The sequence below is a fragment of the Leptonychotes weddellii genome, chromosome 15 (genome assembly GCF_054177405.1).
Source record: "Leptonychotes weddellii isolate Sample4059 chromosome 15, ASM5417740v2, whole genome shotgun sequence".
Taxonomy (NCBI): Eukaryota; Metazoa; Chordata; class Mammalia; order Carnivora; family Phocidae; genus Leptonychotes; species Leptonychotes weddellii.
The window spans coordinates 48,439,610-48,457,557 of record NC_138383.1 but is presented as its reverse complement, the minus strand read 5'-3'; the positions used below and the strand labels follow the sequence as shown (position 1 = coordinate 48,457,557).

General features: G+C 51.4%; 1 protein-coding gene across 1 annotated transcript in view; it reads right to left on the bottom strand.

The window, feature by feature from the left end:
• Positions 1-7,836, bottom strand: part of PIK3R6 (phosphoinositide-3-kinase regulatory subunit 6) — a 41,125-nt gene extending 33,289 nt beyond the window's left edge. Inside the window, exon 1 of the mRNA XM_081806009.1 lies at positions 7,655-7,836. The gene's annotated coding sequence lies outside the window, so the exon portion shown is untranslated. The remainder of the gene's footprint in view (positions 1-7,654) is intronic.
• Between the last annotated feature and the right edge of the window lie 10,112 nt (positions 7,837-17,948).

Genomic DNA, 17,948 nt, shown 5'->3' with positions numbered 1-17,948 from the left:
AAAAAAAGAAAGAAAGAGCTGCTATCTTTTTGGAAGTTCAACTTTTCATTTTGAGATAATTGCAGATTCACCTGCCGTGGTAAGAAGAGATCTCACGTACGCTTTACCCGGTCTGCTCCGTGATAGCATCTCGTGAAACCACAGGATGGTATCATAACCAGGACATCGACCTCAAACCTCCTTATTCAGACTTGCCCAGTTTACCTGTGTCTGTTTATACCCTGTGTGTGTGTGTGAGCACACACGCGCACATGATATCACTTACCCATAGACACTGGGATCACAGGTAATTTTCATTGTAATGCTTTTCTACATCTTCTGATTTCCTAATACGATGTCTGGCTTTATTTTTATTATGGAACAGATGGTGCCCAAGAGGCGAGCTAACATATATGTACGTTGTGAAACCTAACAATAAAATGGACACCTGTGAGCCCACCACCCAACTTAGGAAGACTGCCATCACGCGGCCCTGTGGTGTTAACTTAAAAGCAGGGTAACTTAAAAAAGAAAAAAACACAATAGAACTGTTAAAATAATTTCCCTTCTCTCCCTTCCTGGGCACTGGTGGGGCTCGTCACTGGCCTCTCAGAGCTATAGCTTCCCTCTTGCTGAGATGGGTGCTCCAAAGCGCCAGGAAGAATGTCAAACTGCTTTGTGACAAAATTTTGAAAAAGGGCTGGGTGTAGAGATGAAGGACCCAAAACTCCGCCAGAGAGAGGAATGCGTTGAGCATTCATGCTGCTCAGTCTTTCCGAAAAGGCTCCGTGGTGTGTTTTTGTGGGTGAGAATAGACATCGAAATCTGCAGGAATTGCGAAAACACAAACCTGAAGATCCAACCACGGATGAGAGCGTGTGGCTGACCCTGGGATGTCCCCAGTCTGGGGGGAGGGCCTGGAAATGGCAACGTGGGGTGGTCTGAGCCACTGCACAGTGGGGACAGGACAGACCCTGACTCCAGACCCAGTGATGCGGGGAGGCCAAGAGAAACTTCCCAAGTGGGACCCAAGACGTTGGCTTCCCAGGTCCCCCTCTATTACCTGTGGTTAAGGAATGATCATGATAGAGGCGCCTGGGTGGCTCAGTTGGTTAAGTGTCTGCCTTCGGCTCCGGTCATGATCCCAGGGTCCTGGGATTGAGCCCCGCATCGGGCTCCCTGCTCAGCGGGAAGCCTGCTTCTTCCTCTCCCACTCCCCCTGCTTGTGTTCCCTCTCTCACTATCTCTCTGTCAAATAAATAAATAAAATCTAAAAAAAAAAAAAGAATGATCATGATAATCTCTGCCCAGTGCATGGGGACCCAGCTACCATCATCACCTCTTGCTCAGATCGTGGTCATTCCCTCAATAAGTCCCCCTGTATCCACTCTTTCCCTATAACCCAGTCCTTGATTAAAGCCCACCAATGGCTTCTCTTAGATCTTAGAATAACTCCCCACTCCTCACCCTGCCTAAATCTTGCCACATCTCGCTCCAGTGCAGCTCTCCAGCTTCAGGTCCTCCCCCTCTTCCTCTGGCTCACCAGGCTCTCACCTCATGGCTCGTTGTGCTACTCACACTTCCCAGACCTGCCTCAGGACCTTTGCACGCCTCTGCCTGGAACACCTTTCTGCACAGCGACACTCCTTCTCAATATTCAGGTCTCATTTTAAATGTCACCTCCTCAGAGAGGCCCTTCCTGGTCAATCTATCTAAAATAACCACCCCCACAGCCACCCCAGGTGATACTCTAGCATACTCCTTTTTTTTACTCATAGCATTTATCAGTATCAAAGTTTTCCTGTCTCATGATTAATTTTCTCAGCTACTCATTAGAGCGTGAGCTCCACAAACACTGGGCCCTCCTGTGTTTATTCACCACAGCATGTCTAGCACGCCGGGCAGTGCTGGTACCCAGTAGATGATGAATAAACATCCTGCGGAACAAAGGTGAAGTGTTTTGCCAAAAATCACATGGCTAATGAACGATGAAACCAGGGCTACAGCTCGATCTCAACTGAGGGTATGAAGTCACGGCCACCTCCCTTGCCCTCTGCACCCCTTCTTCTCCCACCTCCAAACCTCGCAGGGCACCCTCTGCCCTAGTAAAAATGAAATGAACACACAGGTAAGCGTCTGTCCAGGTGGAATCAGCAGATATGGAATACTGAGCATGCTCGAGGGAAAAGAAATCACAAAGAGATAGGTTAAAAGAGGTGCTTGTCTCAGGACTCGCGATGCAAAACTGGGGCTATTCTGGGCTGATCTTTAACTGAAAATAAAAATTGTAAGAAGCGTAAACAACCAAGGTCGGAAAGCCTCCTTATCCATTTTTCTCTTCATTCATTTGCTCGCTCATTCCTTCACCAAACATTTCTTCAGTACTTATATATTCTTGCGCAGGTGCTGGAGATGCTCTGTGCTCACCCCCCTTTACTCCTCTGCAGGGGACCTCTGTACTCTCTTTCCTGTCCTTTGGGGCTGTTGACCACAAGGCGGTGGGGGAGCCCTCAGGGGACAAGCTTGCACCCAGACAGGAAATGGCAGTGAGCTGCACCCAGGTCATACTCAAAATGCGGGATCACCTCTGTCTTCACTTCACGGTGACACGCATTTCTTAGGAAATGGTGCTTGCCCGTTTTAGCATCGAAACAGGTCTCTGAAGGTTTTCTCGATGAATCTCAGGGGGGCTCGCTGCATGTTGTTGCACGCCGAAGATTTCAGGGGCTGTCTGTGGAGGACGGCAGCCTCCATCCTACCCTGAATGTCTGCTCCGAGGGGGTGCTTCTTTCTAATTCCAACAAAGGCTCCCCTGTGTAGGCAGCAACTGTGTCTTGGCCATCTCTGCTCTTCCAGAAGGCTGGGAAGCCAGATAAGCACATGGGATCGTCTTGTAGGTAAAATACAAAAACAAAGCCTGAGGAGAACAGATCCAGGAAAAGAGCGGGAAGCTTCCATCCACAGACGTGGAACCTCTAGTTGGGCAGCTCAGAGGCCCCGCGGCTCTCTTCTTAGTTCCTGGCAGTGTTCGGAGTGACTGACATTGCTGAGCAATCAAAGAGCATCTATGGAACACGGTCCAATCCAGGCGGCCAAAATTGGGCAAGGCCGTGGGAGTTCAGACATGAATGAGGGAGTCGCGGTCCTTGTCCTTCGAACCGGGGGCCCTGACTTTTTAAGGACTTCTTAAGGATGGCAGTGCGGCCCTAGCTGCCTCGCTCTGGCCCGAGATCAGCACACTGACACTCTCACGGACCCATGTGCACAACATGCCTGACAAAGAACCCATTTCAGATTCACACCGGGGCCCCAGTGAAACACTCTGCCTAGTAGATTGATAAAACTCACCTTGGGAAGAACAACCACACCAATGGTAAATCGAAAAGGTTCAAACTGCTCTACAGTGAAAAGCCAGCATCCTCACCCCTCGTCTGGGCCATCGCCCCCCACCCCCATCCCAGAAGAAGCGAGAGCTTCAGAAGATCTGAATCTGCAGCCAACTCTTAAAAAGTCGTATTTCACATAAAAATCCAGATGCCCAGCTTTTACATGAAAGGAATAACTGGGAGATCTGGCAAGACAGGGCCCACCGTTCTGCATGGCAACAGCCTGCAGGCATGCCCAGCCCGTGGGGAGGGCCAGAGGCGCAGCTGTTCCCTGGTGCCCGGGAGCTTGTCCGGGGCATCATTCATGCCCCGGCAGGACCCCTGGAAGCAGACATGAGCTATGCTGTGTCTCTAGTCCTGATGCTCCAAGAGCAGCCAATAAAGAATGGCTTTTCTGGGGGCACCTGGGTGGCTCAGTTGGTTAAGCGTCTGACTCTGGGTTTCAGCGCAGGTCATGATCTCATGGGTTGTGGGATCGAGCCCCACGTCGGGCTCCACATTCAGCAGGGAGTCTGCTTGGGATTCTCTCTCCTCTCCCTCTGCCCTTCCCCCTGCTCTCATTCTCTCTCTCAAATAAATAAATAAATCTTAAAAAAAAAAAAAAAAAAGAGGGCACCTGTGTGGCTCAGTTGGTTAAGCAACTGCTTTTGGCTCAGGTCATGATCCCCGGGTCCTGGGATTGAGTCCCACATCGGTGCCCATGTGAGTCAGTCAACAAACACCCACGGGGTGCCTCTCCACTTCTCTAGGCACCATGTATGGAGTCCCATTTGTGGATGGACTGGTTGCCTCTGCTAGAATGTTCCATGAGGGCGGGACTCTGTTTATTCACTGCTGGCTCCCCATTACCTGACGCTGCTTATACCAATAGAAGGACCCCGATAAATACCATTGAATGAACGACCACCAGGCACTCGTAGGAAGACAGAACAGGGTCACTGTTCCCAACTGCTCTCAGGCTAGGGAGCAGAAACAAGACTGTGGGGCGTGGCTGGTTGGACAAATGGCACATGACATGAAGATTACGTTGATGCTCAGAATGCTGGCGAAGGAGACGACCATCCCATGGGAAGGGGACCCAGGCACAATGGTGAGACGGACATCGTGCTCTGCCACCTGGGCATGGGGGTCCGGGTCAGACCGCACCTGGGACAACCCAGGCTGCAATGTCCTGCTGTGGCTTTTGTGCCACTGCCCAAGGAAAGGGCACCGCAGGGCTCTGCAGGGCTCCACTCACGTGCTCCCGCCCTCTCCCAGCTCCCCCAGTCACCGCAAGAACGAGACAGCACAGGAAAGGAACACACCAGCCTCTGCCACCAGTCAGGAAGATTCTCAGCAGCTGGTGTCGGCAGCAGGGAAAGCAGCCCGGGGTGAACCCCCACCACCAGGGAGAAGCCCCCCAGTCCCTGTGGGCCGCCTCTCACCCTGCCCTGCCCCCCCACCCAGTGTTCATTCAGTGTCTCCTTTACTGAGCCCTGCTGTGTGCCAGACACCGTCCTACAGACGCGGGTAGGAAAACCAGGCCTTCAGTGGGGGACCCAAGAAATGGATGGATTCACTCACTCATTCCTTCATTCAGCCCCTTCTAGATGTGAGACACCATTCCAGGTCCTGGGGAAATGGCATAATTTAAAACAGACAAAAACACCTGCTCTCATAAAGGCTTCGCTCTACAGGGTGTTTAGTGAGCACGCAGGGGATGGACAATAGACTCAGGAATTAAGTCGTATTATTAGCTGACGGTCAGTGCTGCAAGGACGAGGCCAGGCAGGGGAATGTGAGGCTCCAGAGCTGGGGGTGAGGTTTCTAAGAGGTTGCTCAGGGAGGTCTCACTGAGGAGGTGAGCTCTGGGTGGAAACCTGCAAAGGCACGGGAATGAGTGGGGCCAGATCTGCCCGAGACACTCCAGCCTGATGCTCACATGCTTGTCACGCCCTGAGTCATCAAGTCCTTCGTCTTGGACTCTAGACTCTTAGGTTTTCTGCCGGTGAAACTGTGGCGGGCTAACCGAATAGTTACAAGGAGGGGAAGATCTTAGGCGCTTCACAATTCTTGACGTAGGGACAAGATCAGAGACAAAGGATGAATGAGTGACTTGGGATTCGGAGGGTGTTATTCCTTAAATATAGAACATTCACAATAAACGGTCCTCAGAGCAGGTGCAAACACCAGCTGGTCACTGCCTCGGGGTGAAACACGGCCCGGGACCCACCACGGAACCACAGTGGTGGCTGTAGGGGACACAGCAGGAAGAAGCCAATGGGAGCCCGTTCCCTACTGCTGTTCCCAGCCCACGGCTGGTGCAAGATGAGGTGGGGAAGACTTCTAGCTACAGGAAGGACTCAAGGAAGCAGGGTTCAGAGGGGGATCTGGGGAGGCCTGGCTCGGGGCCAGCGTTCCAGCAATGAAGACCCTGGCTTCTGAAGATCCCTTGCCCACCCTGGCACCCCAACCCCCCCCCCCACCACCGTTGCTGGCTTCTAGGCCAGGCTCTTTACACAGAACCCACCATGCACCCTCCCTGCGGCCAGCCCTCCAGGCCTACAGTCCGGGAACGAAGACACAGAGTTTCCCAAGATGGTAGCTCTGCGGCCCACCTGTCGTCCGCCCCCGACTCTGGCACAGGGAAAAGGGAATTCCCTGCCACCAAACCCACTTCCTCCTCCTTCCACCACTGCTGCCTCAGAACACCCTGAGTTTTGGGGACAGATGCTATTTCCAGTACTCTGAACTTTGCCTCCGTGGAGAAAGTCATACTTGCCAGAGTATGTGAGTATCGGACTCACAGTAGAAATGCAGAGCTCGGAGTCCTCAACCCTCAACCCTCATCCCATGAGGCCCACTTGGGCTTTCTAGATTCCCGAGGCACCGGGGACGCGGGGGCCCTGCTCCCAGCTGTCCCCTGGGGATGGGGCAGGCCTGTTTCCCCTGCTGTGTCTGCCCCTGGCCGGGGAGGAAACACCTGGATGTGAGGGAGGCCAGTCTGGGCGGTCAGGGGTGGGGGAAGGAGAGCATTGTTCTGCGGGGGCTGGGGGGTGGGGGGCAGGGGTGTGCAGGGGAGGAATCTCACGGGGGACCAGATTCACAGCCACCACGTCAGCCAAGGAGTGGGCCGCGGGGAGGGGCTGTGTGGCAAAGTGGCTGGGCTGATGGCATTTGGTGCTGGATTGCCTGGGTTCTAATCTTCTCTGTTGCTGCGACATCTTGGGCTAGTTGCTTAGAACCTTTGTGCCTCAGCTTCCCGATCTTTAAAGGAGGGCTAATAATAGCACCTACCTCGTAGGATTACTGCCAGGACTGAACAGGAGGATGCTCACGAACCTCTTAGAGGAAGGGAAGGCGCAGAGCGGGCTCACGCCTGCAAGCCCTCTACGGGCTCCAGCTTCAGCAGCCAAACGGAGTCAAGAGCTGTGCTTTCCCATAATCTCCTCCTCCGCACCCACTCTCCTGCTCTGTGGGTTTGCACCCCTTGCTCCCCACTGGGACGCTTGCTGTCTCTGCACACAGACCCTCCCTGCCCCTCAAGGCTCACGTGCCGCCTCCTGCAGAGACGCCCCCGCCAGATCCCACACCCCAAGGTCACCTGCGTACCTGCCTGCCCTCACCGAGGGCCCTCACGCCCTTTACTTTCTGTCGGTCACTCACACTGCATCTCAACGCCACACCAGCTCGAGCACGGAGACCTGGCCTTGCGTGGCCTCGGGCTCCTGCTCGATTGTGCGTGCGGAGAGAAGCGGCCAGCCCAGCATGATGGTCACCTGCCACCCCGGGAAGAGGGATGGACAGAGGATGTCCCAGAAGGGGTGCGGGCGGGACCAGAAGACTGATCTGAGTCCGGCGCCTTGCTTACCTGCCCTGCAATCCTTGGCAGCTTGCCTCATCTCTCTGAGCTATAAAACGGGCACGAAAACACGTATCCAGCCCACCTCCGATTGCTCGGGAGAGCCCGCGGGACGGAGAGTATAGTCTGCCACGCCGGGCGTGTGTAATCGGTTATATTATTATTGGCACTTACAGGATTCGGGGAAGAAAGGAGAGGTCCTCTCATGGATCCTGGGTCCCTAGTTCTTGTGAAAATGAGTTAAATGATCTTAACTTGGCACAGTGCTCCTAGCGGCCACATATCTCGGTAACCCTTCTCCGAAAGGCTTTTGTACATAAGCGCCGGGGGCATCTCAGCCCCTCGAGGGCTCCCTGCCAGAATCCCTCCTCCAGGCCCCTCCATCTGCTCTGCTTGGATCTGCCTCCCCGGCTTCCTCCCTGGACACCTTACCCCAGCCAGCACCTACCGTGGTTCAGGAGGAACTCGGTTCCCCTAAGTCTTTCTGCTGACTGGCTCCCCACAGTCCTGCCCAGGGATGCTGCCCACACCAGAGACCCCGATGTTTTTAGTCTCCACGGCAGCCTCCAGATCTGCAGAGAAAGGCCCTGTGTTGCCCAGGCCCGGCTCTGTCCCCTCCTCTTCCTTCCCCTTCCCCGTGGCCTTCAAAGCTCCTCCCAGAATACATCCTGCAGTGAGGCTGCTTTCTACAGAAGCTCTGCGGTCACTCATGGGCACTGGAGGTTCTTTCTTTGGAGGGGGCACCTCCATAGAGTCCCCCCCTGGTGCTGACTGGGCTGTGATGCCCGGAGCCCAGACCTCTCTCCCAAGCTCCAGACACACCAGCCACACTGTCCCTGCCCCGGACACTGTCAGCCAGAGGATCATCCAGCACTTCCAGCTCAATGCGAAAAAAACCAAGCTCTCTTCCCCCACCCCCTGCAAACCCGCCCCTCTGCTCCTCATCTCAGATTCAGAAACTTGAGTGTCATCCTCAACACCTCGCTCTCCCTCAACTGTTCCATCTAAATGGAACCAAGTCCCATGTAGCAAATCGTCCCCTTTTTCCACCCCCACAGCTGTTACCCCTTCATCAGGCCACCATTGTCCTCCTCCTGAATGGCTGTAGAAGCCTGATCCTGCCTCCACCTCCCAGCCAAAGGGCTCTCTCTGGTGCTGAAACACAAATCTGATCACCTTATGCTCCCAGTACAGCCTTCAATGGCTCCCTGTTATCTTTAGGAGAACGGCCAGACTCCTTGGTGTGACTGGCAAGGCCTGTCTCGAGCTGGTGGTTCCTTGATCCCCAAGCCCAGGCTTCATCCTGTCACTGTGACCCCTCCCGGGGGTCTTGGACACCTGCAGCTCTGTAGTGGTCTGGGCGGCCCCTGAGCTCCAGGCTGGAGTATATGCTGTGGAGTCCCCTTCAGACCTCTCGGCTCCAGCAGAGAAGAGCGAAAACACAAGTGAGAGAGGCCGGAGGACAGCGGAGTGCCGTGCAAGCTGGGGGAGGGGAGGGTGTCAAGGACATGGCGGTCAGCGGTGTCAAAGACTGCAGAGAGGACACGGGTGAGGAGGCCATCAAAAGCATCTGCTGACCTTGGCAATTAAGAGAGAACAGAGCCAGGGAGCAGATCACCTCTAAGATATGGACCCCTTTGGCTAGCTCCTCATAGTCTTTCTTTTTCTCACACTTTGAAGCCAAGCAATACTTTGGGAAATCTTCAACACACTCCTGGACCTTTGAAAAGCTCAGAGTCGCTATGCCCTCAACTGATTTGGCCTAATGGTAAATGGTCCTGGAGAGAGACAGATTGCTGACAGCGCCGTTTGAACGCCTGGATTCAGCCGCGCCTGAAACCCCGATGCCTAATTGTTTGACTACATGATCCAATACATTCTCTTGCCCACATTTTTTCAGTAAGACAGTTTGAGTTGGATTTCTGTCGCTTGGGTTTCTCCTTTGCAATCAAAGAAGTGACTGGTCTTTTTTTCTGCCAGGATTTGAATGGGTTCTGCAGAAGAGGAGGAGGAGGAGGAGAAAAAAGAGGAGGGGGGAGGAAGAGGAGGGGAGAGGAGGGAGGACGAGGGAGGACGAGGGAGGAGGAGAAGATCATTTGCTCCTTGGTTCAGTCTCCCTGCCATAGGTACTTTTCTGTGCTCCCTCATGTGACTGGAATCATATTCTATCTTGTATCTTTGAGTTCTGCCTCATCTGTCCACCCTCCCCCAGTAAGTCCTGGGGAGGCAGAGGCTAGGTCCTATTCATTATCCTATCTGTCCCAGAGTAAGAGACTGTTAATAGAATGTTTGTCTCATTAAATACAACAAATGGATGGATGGATGGATGGATGGATGGATGGATGAATGGATGGATGGATGGATGGATAGATGGATGGATGGATGGATGGATGGATGGATGGATGGATGGATGAATGGATAGATGGATGGATGGATGGATGGATGGATGGATGGATGGATGGGTGGATGGGTGGGGGAGTGAATGAGTGCAATGAGTAAGTCCAGGGCAGGATAAGGACCAGGGACTCTGCCCCTGCAGACCAGCACTCAGCAGCAGGCAGCCAGTGTGGCCCTAGTGGGCAGCCCCCTCTCCTTATCAGCTTTGGCCTAACTGAATCGGAAATCACAAGCTGATGAGGGCCTCCTGTGGCTGCACTCTCCTCTTTCAACAGCTAACGTCTTTGCCCAAGTACTGGGTGTGGTAGCCATGGGCTGCCTGGTGACGGCGGACAGCCCCAGAGCTGTCCCCTGCAAGGAGGGGCTGCGTGATAGGCAGCCAGGAACAAGGAGGAGTGAAGAGGAGGGAGAGAAGAAGGACAGAGGGCCCCTACCTGTCCCTTGCAGCATTCTACCATCACCAAGTCACTGCTCTTTTGACTGATCCCAGGGAACCTTGCCTTTCCAGACGCTTTTCTTAGGGTTGAATCTCTTTTCCAGGTGGCTAGGTTTCCCATCTGCACCAATGTTGCAAAAAGACCCCCTCCTATTCAGGGAGATATTTTGTATCACTGCCTTCCATTACTAAGTAGCCCAGGGCTTCAGACAAATTACATTTTTAACTTCTAAGCACATTACATTAAATCCTCTTGATATGGTGGTGGCAGGGGGACCAGTGCTGGGATCGGGGCGCCCTGGAGGACCATGGCATTGGAATCACTCAAAATTGTTTGCTTTGGATACCAGACACCCAGGGTCACCTGCGCCCTCGCTCCAGCTGCACCTTCTGTGGGAACCATCTCGGGAAGCTCAAGCAGCAAACGCAGACTTCATCAGCTCTTGGCAGTTTCCTAAGGAATCCACCCACAGAAAATCCCAATAAACAATGTAGATCTTACTGAAGATTACAGGGCGAACATGGCAAAAGTGTGTACACATCTCTTAGCAAACAATTTAAAAATCCTCTGTGGGAAAGACAAAGCTTATTTGATGCCACTCATATGTGGAAGTTAAGAAACAAAACAGATGAACAAAGGGGAAGGGAAGAAAAAATTAAATAAGATGAAAGCAGAGAGGGAGAGAAACCGTAAGAGACTCTTGACTATAGGAAACAAACTGAGGGTGGCTGGAGGGGAGGGGGATGGGGGATAGGGTAACAGGGATGGGCATGAAGGAGGACACGTGATGTAATGAGCACTGGGTGTTACATGCAACTGATGATTCACTAAATTCTACCTCTGAAACTGATAGCACATTGTATGTTAATTAAATTGAATTTAAATTAAAAAACTGAAATAAATAAATAAATAAAAATCCCCTGTGGACATTTCTATTGTCCAGACAGTCTTGGTCCATGCCATGCCATTGGACTGGTGGGCTGGGGTAGGGTGGAGGGGTTTTTCTGCTTTGTCTTCTCTCCCCCCAGGGACTCTGAATCACACACTCCTGGTTCCTTCCGCCCAGACTTTTTCACAAACAAAGCTAAGTCCTCTTAGAAGTGCATTCAAAGCGGGCGCCTGGGTGGCTCGGTCAGTTAAGCATCTGTCTTCGACCCAGGTCATGACCCCAGGATCCTGGGATCCAGCCCTGCATCGGGCTCCCTGCTCAGTGGGGAGCCCGCTTCTCCCTCTCCCTCTGCCTTTCCCTCCTGCTCATGCTCTCAAATGAACGAAAAGTCTTTAAAAAAGAAGTGCATTCTGAGCACTATACCTCCATTTTGACCCTTGACTCCAGTTTTATACCCCCAAACTCATGAACAACACCCAAAACCAAATGGCTCCCTGGTTGGTGAGAAAGGTGTGAGAGGTCAGCAGACCAGAAAAGAGGTGTGATGGAAACACACCTTACTTCATGCATACAACCGCCTCATGAACTAGGACAGTTATGAAGATGGCTCACCTACGTGGTGGGGGTGGGACTTGAACCAGGGGCCCCCGGGTCCAGGGGCTTCCCGCGGCTCCCCAGGGAGGATGTGCAGGGCCAAGTCAGCGAGAAGGCTGGCTCACCCTCCTCGGCTCCCATCCCCAGTCCAGGAAGACGCCCACAGGGACATGGCTGGTATCCACCTGCTGCGCACCTCTGCTTCTAGTGAATTCCCTCCAGCCCTCAGAGCCGTGGCCCAGGGAAGTGGGGGCAGCAGGACAACATCATGCTCTAAAGCAGTGGTCCGCCCAGTGGGGCCCCAGGATCAGCAGCATCATTATCACCTGGGAACCTGTTAGCCTCCAGTAGTGTCTGCTGTGGGTGTGGAGAGGGAGGAAGGATACAGTGTCGGGAAACTGCCATTCTTATCCCTGGCAATGCTGTCCTATGGGGTGAGTGTGCGTGCAGAGTTAGGACTAGTGGGGGGATCGTTGTAGGAAGCAGGTTTGTGCTCTATACCCATCCACTCGTTCTTTCAGACATTCTTCTTATTTTTGAGGAAAGACGGAGTTTTGATTGTAACAGCAACTTTTTTTTTTTTTTTTTAATTTTAGTGTTTCAAAACATTACTTAAGCAACTCACAGATATATTTTCATTACAAAAAGCCACTCACGGGATGCCTGGGTGGCTCGGTCGGTTAGGCGTCTGCCTTCGGCTCAGGTCATGATCCCCGGGTCCTGGGATCGAGCCCCACATCGGGCTCCTTGCTCGGCGGGGAGCCTGCTTCTCCCTCTTCCTGCCTCTCCCCGTGCTTGTGAGCTCTTTCTCTCTAATAAATAAATAAAATCCTAAAAAAAAAAACCACTCACACATCACAGGAGCATACAGAGTGAAAAGGAGCCCCCGGCCCCGCCTTCCCAGTATCTTTTTTCTCTCCATCCAGTGATAATCGCTGTTGCCTGGGGTGATTATACAAATCGATCTTCCACGTGCTTTGTTTACTTGGAGAGCGTGGGAGATCAGAACCTAAGGATCAATTTCTTAAATGTAAATGTCCGTATTTTCCGGCCCAGCACCACACTGACATGGGTCGAGATGCAGAGAAAATCAGCCCGCTCCCCCTCGTACACACCTGCCTTCAAGGTGGGGAAGAAACCTTCCCTCCCCAGGATTCTCTTGGTCGGTGCACCTGTCGACCTTCCCAGACTCCTCTGGGGCGGCGGGGGGCGGGGCGGAGAGAGAGAGCGCTGGGCTGCCCTGGGGGCGGGGCCTGGTCTCCCCGCACCTCCTCAGGCGGGGCGGGGGCTGGAGGAGCAGAGCTGGGGAGCCGTTCTGCGCGCTCCCCCGAATGTGGAGGGGCCTGGAGCCTCTTTCTGTGTAAGAGACCTAGCACAGTCGCTGTGTTCTTGCACACGAATTCCCTCTAGGAATAGGGACCGGCCGGCAGGGCAAGAAAGCTGGGGGTCAAGAGGGCTGGGGGGTAACTAGGATTGTTGAGAAAACTCAAAGACCCCAGCCCTTTATTATCCATGCCAACTGCCTGTCCCCCATGCACACGCGCACACGCACTCAGGCGCACACATACACCCCAAATAGGGGCTCTGTTGTAACTTCCCTCTAGCTGCGCAGGCCCCTCCTCCTGTCTGGGTCTCAGTTTCCTCCTCTGTCACAGAGGGATTGGGGAGGGCCTTTGCAAAGCCCTTGCCCGCTTCCTCAGGTCCCTGAGGACAATCCTGGTTCTGGTTCTGGCCTTGAGATTGCCACTCGTTTTGCTCAGAGAAGGCCTCTGTGCAGGGGTGGGGGTGGGGTAGGGCTGCTCTGTCCCCTCCCGCCCCTCCCACTTCCCCTTCTTCAGAGGTCTCCGGGGACCCCCTGGGGCCAGCTCCTGGGCCTGGAACACTTCCACAGAGGGCCTCTTTCCTGACTGCGACCCCCCTCCGCCCCCCTCCAGTGGAAGGCACAGGCTTGCCTGGAGTCCTGCCAACCCACTCCGGCCTCAGCTTCCCCGTCCTGCTCCCCCACCCCACCCCATCCCCTTTCCCACCCACCCCCATTCCTGGGGGTCTGCGAAGACCCTAGCTTCCATTTTGAAACATCAGAGCTCCAGAATTCCATGACAACGAAGTCAACCCTCTCGGAGAGCTGTGTGAACTTTATTTTTCCAGGCTTCAGTTTCCCCAACTCTGACCTGAGCAGCTTGAGGGAGCAGCCTAGCTTAGTGGTTAAGGGCCCCGACTCTGGGACTTGGCGATGTGGGCTTGAATCCTGGCTTCTCCTTTCCGCTGTCTCTGTGACCTTGACCGAGTTCCTTAGCGTCTCTGTTTCCTCAGCTGTAAAATGGGCCTAATAGTACCCACCCCAGGGGGCTGTTGGGAGGCATAAGCTGACAACAGAAGTATGTAAAGCGCGTGGACAGTAAGCGCTGTTTGCTAATATCTCATTTTGTGCTTGCCTGACATTCGGTGGAGATTTTCCCAGTCAGGTTGCAGTGACGAGGAGGCTCAGCCTTCCAAGCCCTAAATTTCTGAGATTCCTCCAACGGGCACTGCACGTGTGCAGGTGACTGGTGTGGCCACGGCCACCTTTCCAGCGACCACACACTCAGAGTTGCGGGGTGTTATGGACTGAATGTTTGGGTCCACTCCAAATTCATATGTTGACCCTCCAGTGTGATGGTAATTAGGAGGTGGGGACTTTGGGAGGGATTTCGGTCTAGATGACATCATGAGGGTAGAGCCCCGGTGTCCGAGGAAGAGCTTCTTCTCTCCACCACGCGAAGACACAGTGAGAAGGTGACCCTCTGCAAAGCAGGAGGTGGGGTCTCACCAGACGCAGAATCTGCCGGCGCCTTGATCTTGGATGTCCCAGCCCCCAGACTGTGAGAAATAAATGTCTGTTGTTTAAGCTGCCCACTCTGTGGTGTCTGTGATGGCAGCCTGAGCAGACCAAGACACAGGGGACTGTGGTTGAAGCCGGGACGCACATGTGCTTGCTGCAAGGAAGAGAGAGAAATAAAGTGGCCCAGGTAGGGACAGTCTGCCACCTGTCTGTCTCTGCCCCCAGAGAGATGGGGAGGACAGCCGCTTCCAGGATAGCCAGCTACCTTTACCCTGATTTTACCGGTAGGGTTGAGGAAATAGAGGGATTCAGAGATGGGAAAGGAGGGAGAAGCCCCCACCTGCCACCCCCAGGGCGACAGGCTGAATCCCAGTGCTGGAGGGGGTGGTGGGTGTGACAGTGGGGGAGGAGAGTCCGAAGCCCTGGGCAGGCACCAGACAGGTGGGGTCCACACACATCTCTGCTAAGGGGCTGGAAACAGCTCTGATGCCTCTGCTTTGAGTGGACTGAAGGGAATGTAGACATTCCCTGCCCCAGGGGTTGTGGGAGAGCTGATCCACTGGAGGAGGCATGACTTGGATGTCAGGGACCTCGGGGAAAGGTCTGAGGATGATGACAGACCAGTGCGTCCAGGGCCCCAGAGGAAGCTCCAAGCTGTTAGAGGAGAACAAATCGATAAATTGGACGTCATTAAAACTAAGACCATTTGCTCTGAAAAAGGCATCACTGTTAAGAGAATGAAAAGACAAGCCACAGAATGGGAGAAAATATATGTCAGACATGTATCTGATAAAAGACTTGTATCCAGAATATACAAAGAGCTCTTAGAACTCAACAAGAAGAAAATAAACAACACACTTAAAAAATGGGCAAAAGATCTGAAGAGATACCTCACCAAAGAAGATATTCACATGAAAAACACATGAAAAGATACTCAACGTCATCATCGTCGTTACTAGGAACTTGCAAATTAAAACAACAATGAGATATCATCACTACGTACCCACTAGAATAGATAAAATCCAAAAAACCATGACGCCACCAAATGCTGATGAGGATGTGGAGCCACAGGGACTCTCATTCATTTGATAAGAATGAAAAAGTGCACAGACACTTTGGAAGAGCTTGGCGGGTTTTTTTTTTGTTTTTTGTTTTTTTTAACTAAATATACCATATGATGGAACAATTGTGCTCCTTGGTATTTACTCAAACGAGCTGAAAACATATGTCTGCACAAAAACCAGCACATGAATGTTTATATCAGCTTTATTCATAATTGCCCAAAACTGGTATCAACCAAGATGTCCTCAGTCTGCGAGTGGAGAAGCAAACTGGGGCACATCAATAAAATGGAATATCATTCAGCAACAAAAAGAAATGAACTGTGAGGCCATGAAAAGACAAGGAGGAACATTTACTACATATTGCTAAGTGGATGAGCCAGTCTGTAAAAGGCTAGTTACTATATGGTTCCAATTCTATGATATCCTGAAATATGCTAAGTACAGGGGCAGCAGAAAGAAAGATTGGCTGCCAGGCTAGTTAAGAAAGGAATAGTCTCCTTTTCTGGAATATATATTTGCCTATCCAGGAAATCCATTTCTTTCACAAATTGTACTTCTGAGAAACTTCTCCATCTTATCCAAATTGCCAATTTATTGGTGAATTTATAATATCCTTTCATTATATTTTTAGTGTACGTAGGATCTGTACAGATGTCCTTTTTTTTTTTTTAATTTTTTTTTTTTAAGATTTTATTTATTTATCTGAGAGAGAGAGACTGAGAGAGAGAGAGCATGAGAGGGGGGAGGGTCGGGAGGGTCAGAGGGAGAAGCAGACTCCCTGCCGGGCAGGGAGCCCCATGCGGGACTCTATCCAGGGACTCCAGGATCACGACCTGAGCTGAAGGCAGTCGCTCAACCAACTGAGCCACCCAGGCGCCCGAGATGTCCTTTTTTCCACGCATATTGATCATTTGTTTGCTAGGGCCTTATCCACTAGTACACTGGTTTTTTAATTCATAGATCTCTGCTCTTACACTTCTTTCCTTTCTTCTACTTTCTTTAGGGTTGAGATGAATATACTCCCTTTGATTTCAGTCATTTGAAATTTGATATTCTAGTTGTACTTGAGATAATGTGAATTCTGTGTCTGGGCAGTATTCTATTTTAACGAGATCAAATGTGTTCATTGTGTTGTCCAGATCCTCTATATCTCTATTATTTTTTGTCTATTTGTTCTATCAGCTACTAAGAGAGGTGTAATAGTCCTTCATTATGGTTGTGGAGATGTTAATTCTGTCAATTTTTGCTTTACAATTTTAAAGTTATGTTATTGCATGCATACAGATTTATGATTGTGATATGTTTTTGTTGGATTGACTCTTTGATCTTTATAAAATGTCCCTTTTTTTTTTTTTTAAATGCTTCTTGCCTTAAAGTCTTTGTCTGATATTGGCGTAATACCGCCAGCTTTTTGGGTCAGGTTTGTATGGTGTTACCCTTTCAATCCTTTTGTTTTCAGGCTTTCTGTGTTATTAAAGTGTGTCTCTTGTGAGCAGCATAAAATTAAAAACAAAAATCATTGAACAATTCTAGATTGAATTTTCCAGCACTTAAAAGATGTCATTTCATTGTCTTCTGGCTTCCAATGTTTCTATTGAGAAGGGAGTTCTCAGTTTAACTGTTGATCTTTTGAAGATAAACTATATATTTTTTTCCTTTGTCTGTCTTTTTTTTTTTTTTTTAAAGATTTTATTCATTTATTTGACAGAGAGAGACACAGCGAGAGAGGGAATACAAGCAGGGGGAATGGGAGAGGGAGAGGCAGGCCTCCTGTGGAACAGGGAGCCCGATGTGGGACTCGATCCCAGGACCCCGGGATCATGACCTGAGCCGAAGGCAGACGCTTAACGACTGAGCCACCCAGGCGCCCCTGTCTTTAAGATTTTTTCATTACATTTTTCTCCCCCAGGAGTCTTACAATGAGGTGTGTGTGTGTGTGTGTGTGTGTGTGTGTTTAAAAAACTAAACTCCAGACTTTATAGGGATTTCACCAGTTTTTCCATTAATATCCTCTTTGTTTCAGGATCCAGTGTAGAGTACCATGTTGCATTTAGTTTTCAGGTTTCCTGTCTCCTTGGTTTTTGAGTTTCTCAGCCCTTCCTTGTTTTTCATGACACTGACTTCCTGGAGGAGTACTAGTCAGACTATCGTATAGAATGTCCCATAATCTGGATCTGTCTGGGATTTTCCTCAGGATCAGACTGGGGCTATGGGATTTTGGGAAGACTATCAGAAGTGAAGTCCTCTTCTCGTGTGATTTTGCTTTTATCCTGTGTGAGATCTGCCAAGTTTATTCAATCTATGGGTTGATATGCTTCCTTGATTTGGGTCAATTGAATTTTGGCAGAAAAGGCACCGTGCCGGTTCCAGGCCCAGGCCCTAGGAGGCATCCTATGTCTCTGCTTACCCTTCTCGTGCACAAAGAGAGAAACAGGACAACCCCCAAGAACCGACTGCTGCTGCTGTGTGCGCACTGGTTGATGTTAACGAAGCAACGAGCAGTTACTCATCGTGCAGCAAAATAACTGTGGGTCAAGAAA